Source organism: Oxyura jamaicensis, chromosome 7, assembly GCF_011077185.1.
Source record: "Oxyura jamaicensis isolate SHBP4307 breed ruddy duck chromosome 7, BPBGC_Ojam_1.0, whole genome shotgun sequence".
NCBI classification, from domain to species: domain Eukaryota; kingdom Metazoa; phylum Chordata; class Aves; order Anseriformes; family Anatidae; genus Oxyura; species Oxyura jamaicensis.
This window is the reverse complement of record NC_048899.1, coordinates 36,207,676-36,225,638: the sequence shown is the minus strand read 5'-3', so window position 1 is coordinate 36,225,638 and position 17,963 is coordinate 36,207,676. Positions and strand designations below refer to the sequence as shown.

At 39.0% G+C, this 17,963-nt stretch overlaps 1 long non-coding RNA gene across 1 annotated transcript in view; it reads right to left on the bottom strand.

Annotated features, from left to right (window-relative positions):
• Window positions 1-17,963, bottom strand: part of LOC118170200 — a 29,307-nt gene that overhangs the window by 4,870 nt on the left and 6,474 nt on the right. Inside the window, exons 2-3 of the long non-coding RNA XR_004752571.1 lie at window positions 17,704-17,870; window positions 17,520-17,629 (exon numbers count right to left, since the gene is read on the bottom strand). This is a non-coding gene — a long non-coding RNA (uncharacterized LOC118170200). The remainder of the gene's footprint in view (window positions 1-17,519; window positions 17,630-17,703; window positions 17,871-17,963) is intronic.

The window sequence follows — 17,963 nt, the reverse complement described above, 5'->3', positions numbered from 1 at the left end:
TTTAGTTACAGAATTTGCATGAGTGAGATTTATTTCCCTAAGGTTTCCCTAAGGCTTCCTTCATTTTTTTTTTTTTAATTTTTTTTTTTTAAGTTTGTCATTTATTTTAAAAATCTTACCTTCATTTAGTCTGTAACCCTCTTGTTTGGACCTGTATGGATGTGATTTTTTTCACAGCCGCAGACTCAGACTAGATAGAACCTGATGGCAAATGCACTTATATCAGTTCAAGTACCCGCGGTGTGAAATTTGCTTGCTGCCAGCGCACACCCGCTCCTTGCTCAGCCGCTCTCCTCTGTGCGCTGTGGCGGTCCCTGACGTTTTAGTACTGCCGGTATTTCTCTGCAAATCCTTAAGCTGCACCAGCTAACTCCACTGAACAAATTATTTTACATTTTTAACTGAAATGCTTTTTGTTTTTATTTTAATGAATCCCCCAACTCCAAGTTTAATTAAACTCATGTTTTTTAATTAATTACCAACAAATGCAAATGAGGGAAACTACACAAACATGTATTCACCGTTCACAGATAGATACAGTTGTCTTTGTACATTGTTTTTTTTTTTTTTTCTTTTTTCTTTTTTTTTCTTTTTTTTTTAATCCTGAAGTGTCAGGATTTTAAAATCTTAAAGTCTTGAGGGTTACAACCCAAAAACTATTTTCATTCGAGGATTTATGAGAATATCTTACAAGTGAATGGCAGGGAGCTCAATTGCTTAAAGGAACATAAAGCAAATTGCAGTTTCATTAGCTTTATCAAGTTATTCTAGCTAAATAACAGTAGAAGTCAGCAGAACTAGGCTTCTATATACATTATTAGAAGAGAAATATAGAATAGAAGAACTCCATCAGAGGTGTGTACTATGGCTCTAAATGCTGACAAACGCAAATGCAGACTTATTAAGTGCTCTCTCGAGTTCAGCTACAATAGAAATCCTGAAAGGAGGAAACGAGAGTTCAAGCAACAAAACTCAAAACTCTGAAAGCCAGGAAACACAAATTTAAGGCATGGAATATGCTCATGCTTAAATCTTGGACATTGTAAGTACCTCCAAGTAGTGGTCTCCTGGTACTTGCAAGTGACTGTTGCCAGTGCCTGAGGAGGGCGCGCAGGGGAATTACCTTCTTTACAGTATAAGCATCATTATTTTCAGCATGAAATATTTCAAAATCTCATGAAATATTACTCTGATGAGCTGTTCAGAAACATCTTAGGTTCTCTGATGACTTTTTAACTCAAAATGTCATAAAAGTATCCTGTCCTGTTTCCAGGGCTAATACGTGGGATTATTTAAATCGCTACAGCAAGGAGACAGGAATCTTTATTTCTGTTCTCTTCCTAGGCATGACATGGATGAATATAGTGATGTCTACATAACCCGTTCAGCTCACTCTTGGAGTTCCAGAATGGCTTAAATCTGCACACAGAGATCTCAAGCTTGCTTAAAACCCAAGCCGGGTGCTTGAGCTCTGGCCCTGCTGGACCACAGCCCGGAGCTCAGCCCAGCGTCAGGGCCCTCGGCACTGTGGACACCAAGCAAAACCAGCACTGGAGGCCTCTGAGAGAGTCCCCCAGGCACTGTGCTTTCTTTTAAAATCAGCAGATAAGTGCTGTTTTTCCTGCATAGCAGATGAATTTCTTGTATGCAGCAGAGCTCCACACCTATGGAAACCATTTTCTGCAAGTGTTGCAATATTTCATCTTTCCACTTCATTTGATAGCTACTTTTAAATCTTTGGAGCAGTTATATTTATATATTCATACACCTCTATGTACACACATACAACACTGCTACATATCCCTCCTCTATCTCCCTCTCCAAAATATCAGGCCAATTTCTCTACCTTCTACCTTTGAAGGAGGTCAAGTGGCTTCTCGACACTAAAGTATCTTTTCTTCTGTAAAAGGTTTGTACTTTCCCAAAAGATGCAACATGTGAGTGCACACATTTTTGGTGTTTCTTTCCCCACCAAGAGAATAAATAATATCTTAGAGACATGCATATGTATTACAGCTTTGGGGCAAGTGGGAATTTTTCCGACTCTCTGTCCCTCCATATCCCCAGATGAAAAATGGGAATAAGTCACCCTTCACAATCTTATGCAAAAATTTAATTATGGTAAGCTTATCTAATTGACGTATTTTGAGGAGGTTAACTAAAAGATGTCATATGTGAAAAGTTATTTGTTTTGTTTAAAGATACTTGTGCTCCCATCCTTGGGAAAATTCCTCACGTTCCCTGTCCTGTTGCACTTAGAAATGATCCTATCTTGATTGCGTTCCAGTTGCCCAGTGTCAAAAATAATCAGGAAGAAGAAAGATAAAGCGCAACAGCATTCTGTGGAAAGCTGCAATCCCAGCAACAACTCCTTCCCCTGCCTGCCCAGCCTGAACATATGCAATCCTTTGGAAAATAAATAAATAAATAAATAAATAAATATAAAAAAAAGAGCAGATCTGTGTCCACCCAGCTCCTGAGCAGTTCCTGCAGTAAGGCAGTCTGCAGGCAGCTGCACAAGATCCATAATCACAATTTCAGAGCTTGAGAAAGACCTTAAAATATCCTACGTCCTCCGGCCAATTCTTTAAAGCACAAGGAAACAAAGCTACTCCTTGCTTTGCTTTTTCACAGCTTCCTCTCGGCCCATACGTCGCTGAGTGTGAGGCACAGAGCCTCGCATGGGGTGCCCCAAACATGGGGGAACCCGGGCTCCCACCCTGGCGGCCCCCATCAAAACGAGCGCTGGTGAGGAGGGGTTTTCCTTCCTTAAGAAATATTGCAAACAGAAGATTCCCATGTTTGAAAGGTCAGAGGAAAAAATATAATGCACTCATGAAGAGACAACCTCATTAATCCTGTTGTTCTTGGCCCAGTCAATAGAAGAAACATAAATGCTGTCAACACTGCGCTGCTAGATAAAGGATAAAAAGTGGGAATGAAATGTTTTACTGCAAGGACTGTTCTTATAGTTTGAGAACATTTCTGGAAATAACCTGAGCTGAGAAAATGTTTCCTAGGAGGAATACATGCTGTGGGAAACTGTGTGAAAGATAAAGTTTGGTCAGTGACCTTCTCACTATCCTCTAATCATGCAGCACACAGCTCAAAGGAGAGAAAAGAAAAAAAAAAAAGCAAGAGGGATACTGTGCAGCCAGAGACACTTTACCTTCCCTGCATTACATGAAGTGAAGTGGAAAACACAGGGGTATCATAAATCTCTATTTCATGCTTTCAGATACTGTAGTGAAATAATAATCTACTGTAACTCGCAAGAAAAAAAAAAAAATGTTACTTTTGGTTTAGGGCACTTTAATAGCACAGAATGCAATACACCTTCAGTGAGCATAAAAACAAATGACTGGAAGTTGCTGAAAGGGGAACATGCCTTTTCGTCTGTGCAACATTAGGGATGGAGAAAGAGCATCACATTTCTCATCCAAAAGCAGGAATGTCAGAGAGGAGGAAGATGCACAGCTACCTCTCCAGTGCAGGCGGCTCCCAGGAATGATCCATGGCAGAAAAGCTCAGATTAAATACTTGCACATTAATGCTTCAGCAGTATTCAGATACTGTCTCTGTACAGACATAGTGAGTAAATATTAGCATATGTGGTTACTCCTGGGAAGATTAGGGAGTCATCAAATACGGCTGTCCCCAGTGCTCTGCATACCGTGAGGGTATTAGAAAACTCCCTTCTTTAGGTGTTTGTGGGGAACATCACTTCTTTATTATTTTATTTTTCCTTTTCATTTAAAAACAAAATTGCTATAATTACCTCTAAAGATGATCATTTCAGGACTGGTGTTACAGCCACAGAAATGCCATGGCTTTTTTTGGTTTATGTATCACAAATCTGAAAAATACAGTGTGGTCTTCCTGAAACGGCATTACTGGGGTAAAGCTATGGAATAAAAGCTGGGTAAATATTTTCCTTGTACTCATCAGTAGCTGGCTGTTGACAAACACACTACCTAGAGTGGTAATGCAGGATAATGCTGTCATTACTGGGGGATAAACACTGCAGTTGCAGTGCATCTCTATAGATCTTGCAAAATAGAGTGCTTGGGGAGAATTTGTCCTTGTACACAACATCTTTCAACTATTTCACCAATCAACATAGAAATAATTGCAGAAGTGAGAGGTGAGATAGTTTCAACAAAATATGGGCAAAATATACATAATATATAACAAAATAATTTAAACTGTTGAAAGTAGAGATTCCCCACCTTTTTTTTTTTTTTAATTTTTTTTTAGTCATTAAAATAAGGGGAATGGACTGGACAGAACAAGATTTCTGTCTGTCTTCTTCACTTTCTGGTTTCACATCGGACATAAAACAGAAGGGGTGTAACAAGCTATTCTCTTATTTTTCTTCCATCCATCTGGAAACAAGAACTACCAGAAGTCTGACAAGAAAGCCTGATCTCCAGCCAGATTTCTAGAAATGTTAATAAGAGTTCCTTATTCAAAAAACACCTTCAAAACTTCTGAGGTTCTTTTCCTGATGGTTCAGCTGTCTCATCATCTACCACAATTATTTCTGGAAAAGGTCCAAGAGGTGCCCTACAGAATTCTGCTACCACATCTAATGAAACACACAGCTCTACATAAATATATAGATACATTATACACAAGCATGATAATGCTGGTGACTAGAGATTAAGAATAAAACCTTTTGAAAAAAAAACTTCAGGACCAACATAAGAACACCAGGAACATTTCTCTCATGGGCTTTGCTCAAAATAGTTTTACGGGGAGAGAGTGTTCCCTTTGCTTAGGTGTCAGCTCAGAGCTTTCTGGATACAAACCAGAAAGGTCCCAGACACCCTGGTGATTGGGGAGCATCACAAGAGCTTGACTTGCCCTTAGGTGATATGTCCTATCCATCAGAAGCTGGAGATTGTGATTCAAACAGAACTTGCTATCAGGACCTCAGGAAAAACCACCAAAGACCCCCCAAGCTCAGACAGACCTCCACCATCAGGCAGCCAGGGCAGTGGTTCCTTGCCTGTGCCTCAACTGGGTGAACTTTACGATAAGGCAGGACCCGTAACTTTGAGCAGTGCTGCATGGCAACAGCAGAGCACCACCAGCAGAATTTCCCTGCTCCATTTTGTGAGGAGCAACTTAATGGCGCTATCGACATCCTCTGTGATATATGTCCTGTGATCAGTGCAATTACTGCATGTCATCACCACTGTAAATTTACCCAGGCTGAAAACATTTTAAACTTAAACTGCATACTTAAGAACTACTATCCACCTCCTCTTTGTAAATTAGCTATATGATTTATCTGTGGGAACCATTTCAAAAAGTATACATTCAGAAATACATATACCACATGATGTCTTTTCCATATGGCATCTCATAATTATTTTGCTGTGTGTGAACATGATGAAAACAGTTTCATAATTCTCTAAGGGTTAGGGTAAATTATTTCAATTAGACATATTTCAGAGCAAACATTACCTTAGGGTTTATTAATAATAGTACCTGAGAAGGAACAGCTGCCTTTTAAGCAGCAAGAGCTGTCAGCTTCTCACTGCCCCCCCGTAGCACCCCTTTTGTGACTCTAAAAAAATGGCAGATTTTCTCATGCTTTACCTAAACAGAGAACTTGGCAGCAGAGACCTGGTTGTAATCCTCAGCAAGGGAGCTGGTGGGTGGATTTTTTCTCTATAAACTCTTGTATAAACCACACCAGTCTCCTGGTATTTATTTTGTGTAATGTTGGAAATCATACACAGATCCAACAGGCCATGTAAAGGAGTTTTGTAACTTCCTGAAACCCTTTCAGGCGAAATCTTTTCTCCAACAGTGGTCCCAGGTTGTTGGGATATTACCACCATTTTTAAGCGCCAGGTTCTTTGGCAATTTGTAATAATATAACTTTGAAATTAGGAAATGAAAATCTACATTAGATCAGCTAATAAGAAATTATTAATGGAATTATTAAAAAGAAAATTAGCTTGACTGTCAAAGTATACAGACAAATCTGTAAGCACTGTGCTTACAAGCAACCTGCCTTGCAGTTTTTTGTGCCCTATTCCTCATCTAGCAGTTTTTATATATTAATACTGTCATATGGCATGCACTGATTTTGAGCTACAGCTTCTGTGACTACGCCTCCCTGCAAGGAATACTTCTATTTTTAAAGACAAATGCCTAAGAATCACTTAGGTGCATCCAAGTCCCTAAAAACCTGAAGTGGAATTGCACTGAGAGCCATGGAAAATCCCTGCCTCTCCTCACCCCACACCACTGGCAAGGGATGAGAGAACTGACCCTGAATACACAGTCATTACAGCTGGGTTGAGAAAAGGGAGAGAGTTAAGTCCGTTGGCTGATAAATAATGCAGGTACAATCACAGAGAGCGTTGGTGTGACTGGCTCCTCATTACAACTGTGGGCTGGAATAAAATTTGTTGTGGAGCTGTTGGTCTGAGAGAGGGAGGTAGGGGATCAGCCCCCATCAGATCCTATCCAGGACCACGCATGGAGGAGGGCTGAAGTCAGCCCGTATGGAACAATGAAAACTGAAGCTGAGAGGCCTCTAATAACATCTGTGAAAGAGTTTTAGAATAAATATGCTGAGAAATCAGCTCTCACCTTGACCATTGGTTGTGGCTGTCCCTTCCCTAGAAGTGCTCAAGGCCAGGCTGCATGGGGCTTGGAGCAACCTGATCTAGTGGGAGATGTCCCTGCCAGTAACAGGGAGGTTGGAACTGGATAAGCTTTAAGGTCCTTTCTAATCCAAAGTATTCTATGATTCTGTGACCCTCAGTCTTTGAATCTCGCAGTCCCTGTGTGCATATGTACTGAGTTAGAGTGGGCTTCTAATTCATTTAGTGCATCACTGCCATCACCTTTAAATATGTATGTATATTTATACATAAATATTGTGAAAAAGATAGAAAGGAAATGTACATACATGCCTAATTGTAGGTAGAACGATATGCACATCCATGATTGCTTGGAAGCCAATACAAGGATATCTAGAATGCTTAGTTATCACCTGGCCAAACATGACAGTTCCACTACATTGTTATCATACTTTAATCTTTTCATCTAAGCTACAAGAGGAAAAAAGCATTTCCAAATAGAAAAAATGATTGCTAAAAGGCATTCAAGCTATAAAATATTTCCTTTTGGTTCAGGTCCTAGTATTTTTGCCTGGCTCAGGTTCAGGCAGCTCTATAACTTTGCTGAATGATTTCCAAAGGGCCTCTTGCCCATATCTTTGTGCAAGAACATTCACATTTAGCCTCGAAATTGCCACTTAAAAGACATGAAAAACCGTTTGCTTCTCTGTCTACTGTGGTGTGTGGCTTTGCCTATGACTTCTCCAGGAGGACCCTTACCTGGTCCCAGCCCCACAAAGACCTTTGATGCTGGGTGCTGCAGGCTTGAAGGACAGGACTTTCTCTCCCACCTGCTTGTCCTGCTCCGGTGTGTAGAAACTGATAGAAAGCAAATGACTAAGAACCCTGAGCCTCAGATCCCTTTAATACTTTGGAAAAACAAGCCTTTGTTTCTCACTTTTGGACTTTGAAACTACCATTTCATTGGGGAAGAGCATATTCTCAGTCATGGAGACTTCTAATCTCTTTCTCCTTGTCATGCAAGGAAGAGATTGCTATAACAAGACCTCCAACCTTTGCTTTCTTCTCTACTTAATCTCTTTATTTATTCTTTTTTATTTTTTTTTTCATAACCAGACAAACTTCATTACAGCTCAGATGCTTTTATACTTTTCAAAATACCGCACTTTGTTGAGTTCAATTTTTTGGACAACTATGCTGAAGAAATGAAGCTTACACATCAGTCCTCTCTGCCAGACCTTTCCTTACTTAACCACGTGAAAATTCACTGGCTTACTTCAATCTAATTCAATAGAGAGATAGAAGCCCTGAAGATAATTAAATTCCTGTAAGTTCTGCAAACATTGGCAGCTGGAGACAGGTAGGAGATTAAAAGGAGTGCTTCTGCTGCAGGAGTCTTTACAAGGCTCTACAGCACCATTTCTCTTGGCTTGGCCTTGGCCAAGAGGCATGTGTAAGGTTCTGCACAGTGCCCGGCCTCTCGTTCAAGTAGAAGTTCAGGGGAAACTGAGGCATTGTATGTAGGCTCCGTGGAGGGACTGGAAGCAATGGAAGAAGATGAAGACCTGGTGGAAAAGCAGGGAAATGAAGGATCCAAATTCATACGAAATGAAGCTTCAGAAATCCTGTGTCTGAGGCTGATAAACAATAATGTTTATATTGTTCTCCTCATTCCTGCAACTGCTGATTCTCAAAACCTTGTTTCACTTTTTTTTTTTTTTTTTTTTTTTTTACAGGGCAATACAAGAGCAACCAAACTGACACGCCTGCCTGGTATCCAGAGTGGAAACCTTTGTACCCAGTTATACACCCGTGCATAAAATTTTGTCATCTGCCTAGCGTTTTTGAACCTTAAAGCTTATGGCAGCAATGCAGCAAATGCTTATATCACAATTTATCTGTACTGTAACTTCTTGCATACTGCAGGACTTGTGCTACTCTTGTACCTGTTCACAGTATTGTTGCATGAGTGACTCAGGTATATATTCATGCTCAACCATTACACACTATCCTCTGCTGGCAATAGGACTAGACTAGGAGTCAGGAGACAGACTTCCATCTGTTAGTAAAAGGTTGTGGGACTGCAGAAATTTTTTTTCTTTTTTTTTTTCTTTTTTTTTTCCCTCTGTCCTTCTTTTTTCCTCTCCCACACTTTGCCTCTTTTATTAGTTCAAGCTAAAAGTCCTTGGGCGGAAAGGCCTTTTTTCACCAGATGTTTGCATGAGCCTAACACATTGGGAGCCCTTTCTTAGTTGAAGTCCAGATGGCCTATTGCAAAGTAGATAATAACAAGACTCTAGCAAACACTGATGTTCTTATATCTGTATGACAACATCACCTTTGAAATGGGAATACTCATCTGTGCATGCTGTAAGAATACATTTTCACTTGTGTATTTAGCTGTAATAGGCCCACTAAAATACAAACATAAGATCTTAAAAGTATCTCCATCAAAATTAATGGACAGCCTGACAGAGATCAAATTTGTCTTCTGTGAAGAGATTAATAATCCTAAAGCTCCTGAGCTTTTGCCATGCCTGTCTTGTTTCTGCTCTGCTGTACCCAGCCTGCCAACAAAGCATCTCTTCCCTTATTCCATGAGGGAGACTGGACTTCTCATAAACGTTGTCTACCACCCACAAGCCTGGCTCAAGACCCATCTATAAATTTCATTTGCCTTTTGAAGAGAATAAATTTTCCTTGACGAAGGTGATTATCAGGTATTAAAGGCTAATCTTATAATAAATTTGTGAATTAGTAAGCCTACTTCTTAACTAGTCAAAAGCAAATCCCTCTTGCTCATACCTTGTTATGTTAGCATTGCATGTTATCGTATCACTGGTATTTAATCGTTTGTCAGGGAAAAAAAAAATCTCAAGCAGAGATATTCACTTGCTGACAATGATCCTGGGTGGTAAGGTTACTCACCATAATGTGTTTTTCAGATAATTTCATTTAATCCCAAAGGGCTTTTATTTTGTGTGTCAATTTGTACAATAAAGTTCTGTTTTATGAGATTGAGTTTGCTTGTATGTTGTCTGTGCACTTAATCAAAATAGGAAATGCTTAATTCTTTCTGAGGTCCTAATTCTGTTCTGCAATGCAGTGTTGTGTGCCCTCGGTGAGAGAAAGTCAGTGTAATCTGACACAAATTTCAAAGGCCTCCCTGAAGTTTTTCCCTGCGTGTTGTGTGAAGGGAGGAGGAGGGATATGGTTGAACATCAGCTTTTGAATTGCCCCATTTTGAAGGAAAGGACAATCAGAAACACTTGGACCCACTTCTAATACCCTGCAGTCTGGATGCACGGCTTGATTCAGGTCCATCTGTACCCAAAAGCAGGAATAAATTATGCATGTGAGGGGCTGCAGCAGCCTTTGCATTAAATATTGATCTGCTGGTCCTCTGCCACTCTGCAAGCCCGCGCATCTCCAGATCCACCTGTCTGCACCACGGTGATGGCAGCTCCCTGAGGAGGGGCTTTCACGTTGTGCACACAGCCTATCGTCCAAAATAGGTGGATCTACAGCAAATTTCCTCAGAGTAATTTATTCCACACCCTTGCTAGCATAACAAGTGTTCCCGAGCCTCCATGGATATGTATTCAAGAGGGAGCTGTCTGTCTACATTTCATTTTACATTTCCTTCAGCTAGTTCAGAGATCCATAAGCAAAATCCAGCACCCAGGGACATCTGAGAGGACTTTGAATTCATAAACAATAAATGGTTTACAATCATCCATACCTTAACATTTTCATCTCTGGCAGATAGAGCTTGGATAACTGCTTTTGAGCAACATGCAGACTCTGTGTAGTACAGGTTTATTCACCAATACTGAGTACTTTGTTTGACTTAGCTGTTTTTGAGCAGAGGTTGAGGGTGTCAGAAGTTTACCTGAGGGAGAAGAAAGAAAGAAACACATAAAAACCTCCCCAAAGTGAGGACACGTGCTGAATGCAGGATAAGATCTCCATGTCTCCTATCCCATTGCTGGTCTGGCAGGCAGGGCCACCTTTCAGCAAGATGGAGCATACACAGCACCCTATGTGAAGGAGGTACTCAGGGATGTGATCCATTCTCAGGTATCATGACAGAATGAAGGAAAACAAGAAGGTGCGGGGAAGCCCTGGAAATACTGTTTAGTGCCCTGTGGCTGGGCAGAGTGGAGCTGTGGTCCACAGGTGCCGCTCAGACTTCCCAACACTTGCAAAGACCCAAGAGATGGGCAAACCCCCAAGACTTCAAGGTTTGACTGTCCCATTTATCCTGCAAAACAACCCAAGCTATGGCCACCAAAGAAATACCCTTTCCTGCTCATTCTGTAGCAGTTCTCCTACTGCTACCATTTCCAGACGTCAGTCCTCAAGGTACATCAGCGAATTTGGAGCAGACCTCTTTTCCATCCCTCTTGCTTGTCTAATCCACCTATCCACACGCTCTCTGGTAACAGTGATGATATTTGTTTGAGACTATGACTGAATCAGACTTGTGAAGTGTAAAAAATATTAAGTAATTTCTCTTACAAGAAATAACTGTCATTTTCAGACTATTTCTTGGTTATGCCCAGATTTCTATGGTGCAGCGAGTCATTAAAAGCATGCCCAATTGTTTGACACTCCAGACATATAGACACACCAGACATTCAAACAGGCATATGGGTAGCCTGGCCAGAAAGGCTGAAAGGGTGTCATGGTCAGGATCAAGATCTGATACGCCATTTCATCTAAACACTTCCTGGTTAAGTCGCATACTTAACAGATTTTCTAAACCTGTAAACATAGAATATTGCTGGAAATCACATAATAAACGTTTGCTACGTGCACATTGAAACCAAACAGAAAACTCTTACAAACTCTGCTTTAACTGTTATAGTTTAATTTTTTTTTTTTTCTAAGTTCAACAAAAAACAAAAGCGCACAAGACTGGAGAAAACACAATAAAAATGTAGGAGAATTTTCTTGTTTTCACAAAAAGATTTAGTTTTAGCTTTTGGGAGGAGATTGTGCTCGGCTGACATTTTCACATAACCAGTACATCCTTTCCTCACTGCTGCACTGATCGAGTTCAAAATAACCGAATAGAAATAACTAGCGGGCCAGTTGTGGATCTGACATTCAGAATTAAGCAGATGGTAAGCACAAAAATACAGTCTGGGTTAAATAGTGACCACATTTGCCAGAAGCACAGACATAGAAACCCTAGCCACATCCAGATCATAGGCGGAGCACATACAGATCTACCAAAACACTAAGAGCAGAATTCATTATAAATTATTCTGTCTTAATAGTACATGGACATCTGACAGTATTTTTCTTTTATGCACTTTTTCTTCAAAAGGATGGAATTTCACTCTGTGCTGGACACTTTGGCCAAGTGCTTTTTCCCAAATGGATGCAATCCCCTTTCTGATCTGAGTGCCTAACACCAGTCTCCTACCATCTCGTCCAGACACGCTGCCCCACTGCGCTGACAGCTAGGAGGTGATATTTAAAGCAATGCCAATTGAGCACAACAGGGGATAGGAAGAGCAGAAGCAACAGAAGGAGGATTTTGCAAGAGCTTGCTAGGTCATGTTAAACTCCTTCTCTAGCCACATCCAGTGTCCAGCCAGTATGTCTGAAAATCTTGCTTTAAGCCTTTGTTATTTATTTGGAAATTTACTGTGGCTGTGGTTTAACTCTGAATTTCAGAGCTACTCTTTAATTGATATAGTGCACTTTATCCTTCATAAACAATAATCAAAGGTGCCAAGGCCTTGGAGGACAGGGAGGCAGATGATCAATACTAGCGGATGACCAGGTCTCTGTAGGAATGTTACTTATACATCAAAATTTATACTGAAGAAGAGAAAGCAAGGCTGTAAGAGCTGTATTTATTAGTTAAAAGACTCGTACCTTTGGCTAAGCATCAGTAAAAGCCTCATAGACAAACTTCTTTGTTTCTGTCAGAAATAAATATTTATTATTGCACTGGGAAAAAATACTCTTACAAAGCCTAACTATTTTAATAAAAAATTTAATATGTTTATTTCTTCCAGACAGGAGATAAAAAGCTGTCAGACAAATAATGGTTTAAATTACAGTGAGATGTTTTCTTTACCTAATCTTTCTTTTTCTTCTTTCCCAAATCTGTGTGACATGCTCAGAATTTTTATTTTTAGCAAGAAATGTCAAGGAAACACTTTATAGTAAGTGGCTGTTCACTATTAATTCTTTTGTTATTAAACTTGGGAACATTAATTAACATTAATCGTTTTGGCACTAATATAGATTTCCCACAATAAATTCTTCACACACATATACAGACCCTATAATCTAATCAAGCAATTTTCTCCTACCTACTTGGAAGGGAGAAAAAGACCAAGATTGTTATTTCTTTTTCTTTTTTCTTTTTCTTTTTTTTTTTTTTTTAATTATTTCTTTCTTTTTTTATTCTGAGAAGGAGGAGGTGCAGGAGAAACTGCTAATGGGACCATGTAAGAACTATATAAGAAGAGAGAAACAATAACTATTGCCACAGCCAGTGTATGTTCTACTCAATCAGGAGCTGTACGTTATAAAAGGTAACACTGAAATTCAGTAAGGAAGATAGATGTAAGTAGCTAGCTCTAAGTATCAAGGAAATGTATGGCTCTGCAAAAGCTGGAATAATAATAAAACCTGGTTTCTTCTTAAGAAAGAAAGAAAGAAAAAACAACAACAAAAAAAAAAAAAAAAAAAAAACCTTCTAAAATAATTTCCTAACTAGCACGTTGATTTCTAGTGCAGCTCTGATACAGCCCAAATTTCCAGTGGATGAATGTTGCTATTTAGTGAGACAAGTATAACAGAAATTTATCAAAGAATCTTGCTTATAAAGAAGAAATTGAAAGTTTCAAATACTAAGGCAAAGTTTGGACAAGCTAATCATAGGAGTATGAGCTGCTCCGTAGGACTCTGATATTTTCTATAGTACAAAACTGTGCTGTTGAGCTCTTGTTGAATATGCCACGATCAGATTTACAAATATTTCATATTGGCAGGTACATTCTTTAAACCACTGCAAATAATCTTGCAAAATAAGGCTGTCATTACTCTTCAGATGTCCTAATCTGAATTAACATGATAAATTAATACACTATATTTCTCAGAACAAACAAGCTGCAAGCTCCATCTTAAACATGGAAGCTACAGTGTGACTGATTAAGTATGTACACTGCTTGTCAAATCTCTGCAGATCAACACAGGACTTAAATCTCACTTTCACTTTTAGACTTATAATTATTCTCAGAATGAAGCTTCCATAATGAATAGCTAAAACCATTTCTTTCAAATATTGATTTACAACTGGAGGCCTTACATTAATACATGTCTGAGTCACTTTGGACCTTCACTACTATTCAAACTGTGCAGGTAGAGGAGAGAAAAACTGTGTGATGATACCTTTCAGTGGTACGAGGTCTGGACAGCATTTTGAAGTCCAGAGTCATTCATCCAAAATCCAGCAGCACAGCATTACACCCCAATCCAGCAGTTCCTTTCCTATCACTTGTTAGATTTAATGTTAGATTTATTTTCTGTAGTCCACCTTCACTAAACTTGAACAAATTAGATTTTAATTTCTCTCCTCATGCCTTTTCCCATGACTTCCCTTTCCAACTCCCATGGTTCCTGTCTCTGAGCTTCAGAAAAAAATTTCCTTTTAATCCCAAGGACTCAGGTACCTTTCAATATTCTTTCATAACATTCTGGAAATGCACATTTTTAGCATAAAATTCAACCTTTAAGAAAAGATAGATTTTTAAAATTTTCCTCCATAAAATCACTGATGACATATCACAACTGAAATGACATCACAGCTTGGTCAATTCTTATATGCTATTTCACATCCTAAATCTAACTGCTGTCTTTACAGATTGCAGACCACTTCTTCTAGTACACAGCTCAGAAGCATTTTTTAAGGAATCTGCAACCTGGACATCTGCATGTGCAGGTTCTAGACCATCTAGGTGCAGTGGTGCATGGACAGACTCGGTTCTTACACCTTCCTTAATTAAATCCTTTAAGGAGCAGAAATAACGAGACATGAGGTCTCCATGATCCTCCACAGCAGGTTATACCATTCTTGCTGATGAAAATAATTCAAGAAGATTAGCTTTTCCAGTATTTCAGTACCTTCCATAGGTGCAAAACAATTCTGTGGAAAACATCAGCTTAAATGCAGCATACAAACATTTTAATCTGGCAAAAGAAGGGGCTTTGGTCTTTGCTTACATTAAATATTCACAATGTGTTTGGCCAGGCTCTCAGTGAGCATTTCCACACCAAGTGAGGATCCAGCCTTTGTAGGTAAAGAGTTTTTGAAAAACATTTATTATATAAAGAGATCGTATTTTACAGGTGCTGTTGGAATATGCATAAAACCGTCAGGAGCACACATAAATTCCTTGCTGGAAGACCCTGACTACTACAGCTCTGCCTGAAAGTCCAAACAGACAAAAATTGCACTGAGGCGGTGTACCAACATGGTTTCCCATCTGCTCAGTGGATAAATTACACCAAGTTCCCCGCCAGTAACATTCAAGGGCATATGAAAATGCAGCAGTAGGAAAACACCTCTTCATTTCCCTCCGTCCATCCTGCCATGAAGGCAGCCTGTCTTCTCTCAAGGATCCCCTATGTCTCAAATGAGTGTAATCATACCAGCAATTCTCTGGCACAATGACACGGAACACACAGCGCTACCTCACATACATTATTTGATAACATTTTAGCACTGAACTGCTTTCGGTACCCATCAGCCCATGGGTTTTCCTCCTCCCAAGATGTCACAGAGTTATTGACATTGACAGAACCAGGTTAACAACGATTAAAGGAACACTACAAATTCCTGCCTCTAGCATGAGTGAATATAAAAATGTGTTGTTGTTGTTGTTTTTTTTCCTTTCTTCCTTCTCTCTCTCTTTTTTTTTTTTTTTTTTCCTTAAGCTTAAAGTCCACAAATTCTGAAAAACAACAGGTTTCAGTACATGTTATTGTAAAACACACTGCAAAGGTACATCACTTCTTGCACCTTGTCTGAGGCCAGTCTGGATTCAAAAGGGTTTTGTGAAGAGATAAATTCTGCTAAGAGATCTTCAGCTGCATAAAACAGTGTCAGTAGGAAAGTCAAGCTGAGATTGCATAGCACATCTCTGTAATAAGAAAAAAAAAAATCCAAATTGTGAAAAATGAAGTTTTCTGTTATTACACCAGAACTAGGAAGAGCCACCCTAATCCCAATATTAGCCTAACATATTCTGAAAAAAATACAAGAGACTGTCAAAATTTCCAATAGTGCATTTTAGCATTTTCAAGCAATTCACATGTGATTCAGAAGCTTATGGTTACCTTCTGGAAAAAAAAAAAAAAAAAAAAAAAAAAAATCCAAACATTTTCAGCTTCCACTATAGAAGAGACAAAATGCCTATGACTTAGAGAACCTGTCAAAAGTTATAAGCATAAACTTCAAATACACAGAACAGCCTGTGGTTTAAATCCTATTTTTTCCCTTAATAATTGACCTACATAAGAGACCAAATTCTTGATACTTTTTGGCACAATATACATTTCCCTTACACGTACCGTAGAGTTGTCACTAATTTCTCTAACCAATCATTGCAGAAGACTGAGGACTGGAGAAGTACTTTGAAAAGAATAAATAAAAAAAAAAAGGTCCTCCCCAACAAAATAAAAAATGAACAACCTGGTAGAGATTTCAATCCATTAGCAGCACTGAGCTTGCCAGTTCTTTACTGCAGCATTTGACAAGGCTCTGAGCCAGAGATTAAGGCACGTCTCCTGAGGAAGGAAAAGAACAGGAGCTTCCACACTTCATTAAGGATAAGTTTTATTTGCAAACTGCCAGCCCACAGAGTGGCACTGACTTTTGGGTCATGGAAAAGGTTGCAGTTGTGCACTCGAACTGTGCCAAGCTGAGCTAGATAATACCATTAGAAAAGCAAATCAAAGAAAAAATGATAAGAAAAATAGGGAAATCCATGATCACAAATAAGACTAAAATAGGACTTGAAATGTAGTTTGTGCTACAGTCAGCTTTTTCCTCCTCAAAACTTGTACTAAAGCAGGACAAGTGCCCAAAACAACAGGGAGCAGTTAAGTATAAAATGTATATTCATGCCGTATTTTTTCATAACTTAAACATACATTCTCAGAATTATTTCACATTGATTCTTTTAAAATGTTAATATCCCTATAGAGTCAAGCCTTATCATTATTTGATCATTTGCCAAAGATTGTACTGGCATTCCATGACCATTTACATTTTCATTAAGCTATTGTTTTTTTTTTGTTGTTGTTTTTTTTTTTTTTTTTTTTTTCTCCTGGTTTGTTTTTCAAAATCTGAATAGAAATGCATAGCTTATACAGTTTAAAGTATAAATCATAAATCACTTGTCATAAAGGGCCAGTACTTGAAGTATTTATTTGGTATTTGCACTGGTAATTTCCCAATCATTTTCAAATGGAGTTGTATTTGTGTAAAGATATGGATGCTAGTAAAGGTAAGTTGCCTCCATTCCAGGAAAAGGGGCTTTAGCAATAATCCTTCATGTTAGGTACCAGATCTTCTTTACACTAATATCATTAAGATAGTTTGCAGTGAAGGGTGTTCAATAACTAAGAGAAAAAGTGCCCAACAAAACAACACTGGAAAATTTGCCTAGAATAGGTAAATTATATAGTTGAGATATACGTGACCAATTTTCTTCATACTGAACATGCATATGTGCATTAACATTAACAGACCTTTGAGTTGCTCAGCCTTGGCACTCAGCTGGTATGGTCGCAACCACTACTACAGTTATTGCTCATTGAGTAATCTAGTGCAAGCATTTTCCATGCACTCAGAAACTATAGGAAGAAGGAACAAAAAATTACAATGTCTTTTATTGCTTTGGCGTATCCACTCTTCTCATATGGATATAGATGGTGACAGGAGCTTGATTTGGAAGAGTCTGGATTTGAACAGCTCACAAACTAAAAGGAATCTAAAAAGGAATGGCAGCATTAAAGGCCTACAGCTGATGCTAACCTACAATTCTCCCAGCATAATTCACCTCACCTGGCAGCCCTCCTGTTCATTCAGGCATGGGGATGAGGGACCCTGGACATGGTCTTTCCTTCCAGCAGTCTCTCCGCAGCTGGATGAGTGCAGCAAGTGATACTGGCAGAACTGAAGGTGCAGTTTCATCATAATCTAAGATCATGGCTGTATATCATCTTCAATACCTAAAGCAAAGCAAGCAATTATACGTTTTTTTCTTGATCTGTAACTGAACTGAAGCCATTAAAGGACATAAAATGCTCCTGCTTTGTTCTCTG